This window comes from Panulirus ornatus, chromosome 23 (assembly GCF_036320965.1).
Source record: "Panulirus ornatus isolate Po-2019 chromosome 23, ASM3632096v1, whole genome shotgun sequence".
Lineage (NCBI taxonomy): Eukaryota > Metazoa > Arthropoda > Malacostraca > Decapoda > Palinuridae > Panulirus > Panulirus ornatus.
The window spans coordinates 7,596,094-7,602,093 of record NC_092246.1 but is presented as its reverse complement, the minus strand read 5'-3'; positions in this window follow the sequence as shown (position 1 = coordinate 7,602,093).

Sequence of the window (6,000 nt, the reverse complement as noted above, 5' to 3'; positions counted from 1 at the left end):
CTTTCTTTTTATTCTTAACGTATAAGATATTGCGCCATATCTTCATTTAGTTGCCGGTTGACTTGATTTTTGGTAGATATGTGCCTTGTTCAACCATTTCATGCAGACATTTTCTGAAGGACTGAATGCCAAGAACACAGATTCTGGGTTGTTAAACGGTCCTCATCAACAAGCGAGGATCTATTGACAGTTGCCTTCCAGAACACCCCCCCCCCCCCCCTTCATCCCTATGTTTTCATCTAGTTTTGATGACTGTAACCGGAGCATCATCTTTAAGCTGGTCCTGATGAGTGCCGGTGCAAAGATATCTGAGGTGCGTAAACAAGGAGACACTGTCATCGCTTGCGTTCGTGACTCTCTCTTCAAGGCACGATGGCAGGGAAGAATATGGTACGTTAACTTGAAGTCTTGAGTACGATATCTGTTCCCTTACCACAAATATGACACATGATTCGTAACAAAATTCCTTTGTTTCAAAGTTTTTCTTTTCTTTTTTTACGTTGGAGGCCCCAACATCAAGGCTGGGCCTAAACTGAAATATGGAGAGGTTAACGAAAGGGGAAAAAAAGACGAGACAAGGGAAAGAATTTACGAAATTTGGAGGAAGTGAAAAAGCTGTCCTTTTAACATGTAAAGACATGTGAATGCAGAGAGTTCCAAAGCTTCGAGGTGTAGGGAAAGAAACAGTTATCAAAACGGCCCACCCTTGAGTTGCCAACGACCACACAGTAATCTTGTGACGCAGCAGCTTGCTTAGTATCTGCGATCGTGGCATACATGCAGACTGTTCTCAGGAACGAAGACCAAAGTAATACCTATAGAAGAGGGGAAAGTGAACAAACATTGCGGCATAGGACAAGGGGATCAAGTTTAGAAATTAGCCTGGGACAGTTTATAAGTCGGACCACTGGACCACTTTCGACTTACCTCTGTCAAGTAAGGATACAGAGCTAGAACCATCCCAGATGTGGGAGCAGTACTCTGTACAAGGACGAATTAATCTTCGTATAAACGAAATAACTCTTTGAAGGAAAAGAAATTTCGACATCTAAACAGGACACCCAGTTTCTTAGAGGCAGACTTAGCTACTTCCTGTAACGTGGGGGTTTCCAAGAAAGTGGATGTCACAGTAATACCAAGTATGTTCATTGAGTCAAGAGCTGGAAGTACAGAATAGTCAAAGTTGTAGGGAATTTTTCATAGAGAGATGGGTAAAAACTGGGTCTTGGAGACATTAACCTTAACCAGATTTCGTCTACCCTACTCAGATATCTTGTCCAAGTCTGGGTTTATTGAGGAAGCTGTGTCAAGACGAGATGCAGATCGAGTGAGAGAAGGAGCAGAACTGAAGGATGTAGATGAATGCTGTGTTGAGTCGTCAGTGTATGAGAGTGCACTGGACTATTTGTGGAGGAGAGGAAATCTCTGAAAAAATGGAGAAAAGGTGTAGGGGACAGGACAGAACCTTGAGGGACACTGTTATGGATGGAGGAAGTGTGGAGGCTGATCTATCAACGTCCACTGTGATAGATCGACCAGAGAGGAAGCTCGATATGAGGTATTTACTATATCCATTTGTGCCTAATCACTATGCTGTCATGTGTGAATTCCGTATACTGAAAATTCATAGCCATATCCTACGTAAAATATGTTGTTGTACATAACTCGTCTACCTGTGGAACGAAATGACTGGGACTAGACCAGCCGACCCCATGAGAGACAGTGTAACGATGACACACTGAACAGAATACAGCTGTGTGCTAAACAAAGCCTGTCAGGAAGGGCGAGACTGCAAAGTCATAATGAAAAGATCTTTCACGGTCCGCACAGACACTGTCAAACATACGAATCATTGGGAGGGCCCAACACAATGAGGCTGTTCCTCACTGGAAGATGGACGGAGGGGATGTATGTTATAATTTACCATCGGATAATATTGTAAGTCATTATTCTCAATGTGAATTGAATTGATTCCCTATGTAGATGATAGGCATGGGAGACTCTGTACTGCATTGCTGCTAATATCAAAGAGAGGATCATGATGAATCCAATGTTGTTAACGTTGATATATGGAAGGCATTTGTCTGGGTGTGGCACTGGGGTCTTCTCCTCTGTGTTCCCCTCCTCTGGCTTCCCTCCCGTCCTCACACGTCCAACTTCCTCTGTGACCAGACTGTTTCCGTGATCATGGATGGAGCACCCAACTTTGGACAGGTTTTCCAGTGGGAGGGTCACAAACTAAAGGATCTTATGCTTCTAATGTATTGCCCTAAAACACAATTTCTTCATATTCCCCGTTGTAAAAACCCCCCACAACTTTCCAATCCCTTCTGATGGCTACGTAATTCCACAAGTCAGCCCACATTATCTAGGGAACTTAAAACAAAATCCTAAGAAGTAAAAGAGTTCTGTTCACATGCAGAAAATTCGTTTCTTCTGAGGAGTTCCAGTTATAGAAAAACCGATTCACCTTTAGACAGAGTACCGCTCTCACGTCCTGACAGAGTCGAGGGTAAAGCATTCCATCTTTTGAGTCCTTGCAAGTCTGACCTGAGAAATTAACCCACTTGTCCTTCCCGGCAGTGTTGGTTCCCTTCCTCCTCATCTACCGTTATTACTGTGGATTCTGCCTCCGTCAACTGGGTACTCGCATCCCTCCCTCACCACTCTGCTAGCTCCTGTGTCCCTCGATCAGTGTCGGGCCGTCGGCGACTCAAAGGTGGACCAGTGCGATGGGAGTCAGTCAGCTCCTCCTGCCGTAATAGTTTGGTGTGTGTGTGTGTGTGTGTGTGTGTGTCTGCACGTGTGTAACTGTAGCACTATGTGTGTGTGTGGAAGTGTCAAGCGTCGACGATCATTTCTGACGGGCCTATTTTTCCTCCTACCTGGGAAAAATATAGACGAATTGTTATGTGAGATCTAAAAAGGACACCTGCCACCCAGCCTGACTGTGACTCTCAGGTAGGCAGGATCACATGGGTTATTTTGGGTGTAGCCTCTCGACGGTGACGAACAGTAAAGCCATCAAGGTAAGTCATCACCATCACTTCGGAACACATGAACGTCATTCAGATGTTCGAGACATCTCGAACACCATCTGACCCTCTGTGTACACACAGCTCCTCCGCCTACATGATCGCCTTAATCCATCCTTTTATTAACGTGCGACACTGGTTGACTTCGACGATTCCTTGAACCACACTAAAAGGGAGTTCAGATTCACTCACTTCGTGGTTCTTACTCAATGATGACAGCTTTAGAAAATGGGAATCATGAACCAAAAATATCTGTGATGCATCATGCCATCAAATCTAGAATGTCTATAGCTCACGTTAAGAATGTTTTCCCGTGGTCTTACGTATGATACCAAGTCTTCTTCTCCAGGTAGGCAGCTGACATTTGTTTTGAACGAAGCAAGAAGTCGACAAGTCTAACATCCGACGACCAAGACACACTTCTGATCTCTGCCAGGTGACAGGTAAAAATGTTCTTAGATCTATGATAAAAGAGAATCGTATTATATTTTGATGTGGACACACACTGAGGCCTCTTGACCATACTGAAACGAAAGAATATATGAATGTATGTCACCATTGAAGGACAAGCTGTTTTCATTAACAGTTTCTTTCCCTACACCTCGTAACTTTGGAACTTTTTTACACTCTCATGTTTTTCCCAGTAACTCTGACGTGGTACATTATAAAGGACAGGTTTTTTGCACTTTCTCCAAAATTCGTAAATACTTTCCCCTTCTCTCTTCTTTTTCCCCTTTTCGTTAACCTCTCTATAACTCAGTTAAGGCCCAGCCTTGATGGGGACTTCAGTCCTTGACTAGAGCTTCTAAAGAGAAGAAAAAGAAAGAAAGAAAGAGAGAGAATATGCACCTTTAGACAGGGGGGTGGTGGGGAATATTGAGCCATGAGCGAGAAGTAGTGGTTTTCGACGCTAGACAAGTCAAGCAAAGACCATAAAAAGTCAGGAACTTGGATAAGTTCTGCTTCCCCAAGCGGGCGAGGAGGGCGTGGCTGTGGCTCACACTTACCGTATGCTTCCGACTGACACCATCGCCGCTACATTCCGCCAGCAGACGACGCACAACAACGGTCATCGATGCGTATAGTGCGTCCGCTTGCTTCATGCGTCCATCTAACCCCCCCCCCCTCATCCCTCTCCATACCGTATGGGCCACATAGCAACTGTGACGTATTCATGAACTGCCTCAGTACTTGGTGTTTATATGATACGCTAGAGCTGGTAGTGCAATATCTTATTGACCCTACCTAAAGTGATTACGAAGAAACTGGTGAGTGATATATATATATATATATATATATATATATATATATATATATATATATATATATATATATATATATATATATATATATATATATATAATTTTTTTTTTCTTTCAAACTATTCGCCATTTCCCGCATTAGCGAGGTATATATTATCCCTGGGGATAGGGGAGAAAGAATACTTCCCACGTATTCCCTACGTGTCGTACAAGGCGACTAAAAGGGGAGGGAGTATATGGCATGGGAGGTAAGTTGCTGGAAGCAGTGAAAAGTTTTTACCAAGGATGTAAGGCTTGTGTACGAGTAGGACAGAGAGGAAAGTGATCGGTTCCCGGTGAAGGTCGTTCTTCGGCAGGGGTGTGTGATGTCTCCATGGTTGTTTAATTTGATTGTGGATGGTGTGGTTAGGGAGGTAAATGCAAGAGTTTTGGAGAGAGGGGCGAGTATGCAGTCTGTTGTGGATGACAGAGCTTGGAAAGTGAGTCAGTTGCTGTTCGCCGATGATACAGCTCTAGTGGCTGATGCGAGTGAGAAACTGCAGGAGTTGATGAATGAGTTTGGTAAGTGTGTGAAAGGAAAAACTTGAGAGTAAATGTAAATAAGAGCAAGGTTATTATGTTCAGTAAGGTTGAGGGACAAGTTAACTGGGATGTAAGTTCGTATGAAGAAAAACTGGAGGAAGGGAAGTGCTTTAGATATCTGAGAGTGGACTTAGCAACGAATGGAACCATGGAAGCGGAAGTGAGTCATAGGGTGAGGGAGGGGGGCGAAGGTCCTGGGAGCGATGAAGAATGTGTGGAGGGAGAGAACGTTGTCTCGGAGAGCAAAAATTGGTATGTTTGAGGGAATATTGGTTCCAACAATGTTATATGGTTGCGAGGCATGGGCTGTAGATAAGGTTTACGGAGGAGGGTAAATGTGTTAGAAAATAAATGTTTGAGAACAATATGTGGTGTGAGGTGGTTTGATCGAGTAAGTAATGAAAGGGGAAGAGAGATGTGTGAAAATAAAAAGTGTGTTTGAGAGAGCAGAAGAGGGTGTTTTGAAATGGTTTGGTCACATGGAGAGAATGAGTGAGGAAAGATTGACAAAGAGGACATGTGTCAGAGGTGAAGGGAACAAGGAGAAGCAGGAGACCAAATTGTAGGTGGAAGGATAGAGTGAAAAAGATTTTGAGCGATTTGGGGCTGAAAATACAGGAGGATGAAAGGCGTGCAAATACAGAGTGAATTTGAGCGTTGTGGTATACCGGGGTCGACGTGCTGTCACTGGACTGATCCAGGGCATGTGAAACGTCTAGGGTAAATGAATGAAAGGTCTGTGGGGCCTGGATGTGGAAAGGGAGCTGTGGTTTCGGTGCATTACACGACAGCTAGAGACTGAGTGTGAACGCATGTGGCCTTTTTTGTCTGTTTTCCTGGCGCTACCACGCTGAAGCAGAGGGTAACGATGCTGTTTCCTGTGGGCGGGGTGGCGCCAGGAATGGATGAAGGCAAGCAAGTGTGAATATGCACATGTATGTATATGTATATGCCTGTGTATGTGTATGTATATGTATATGTTAATATGTATATGTATGTATATGTGCATATATGAGCGTTTATATATATATATATATATATATATATATATATATATATATATATATATATATATATATATATATATATGAGTGGATGGGCCATTCTTCGTCTTCACCATT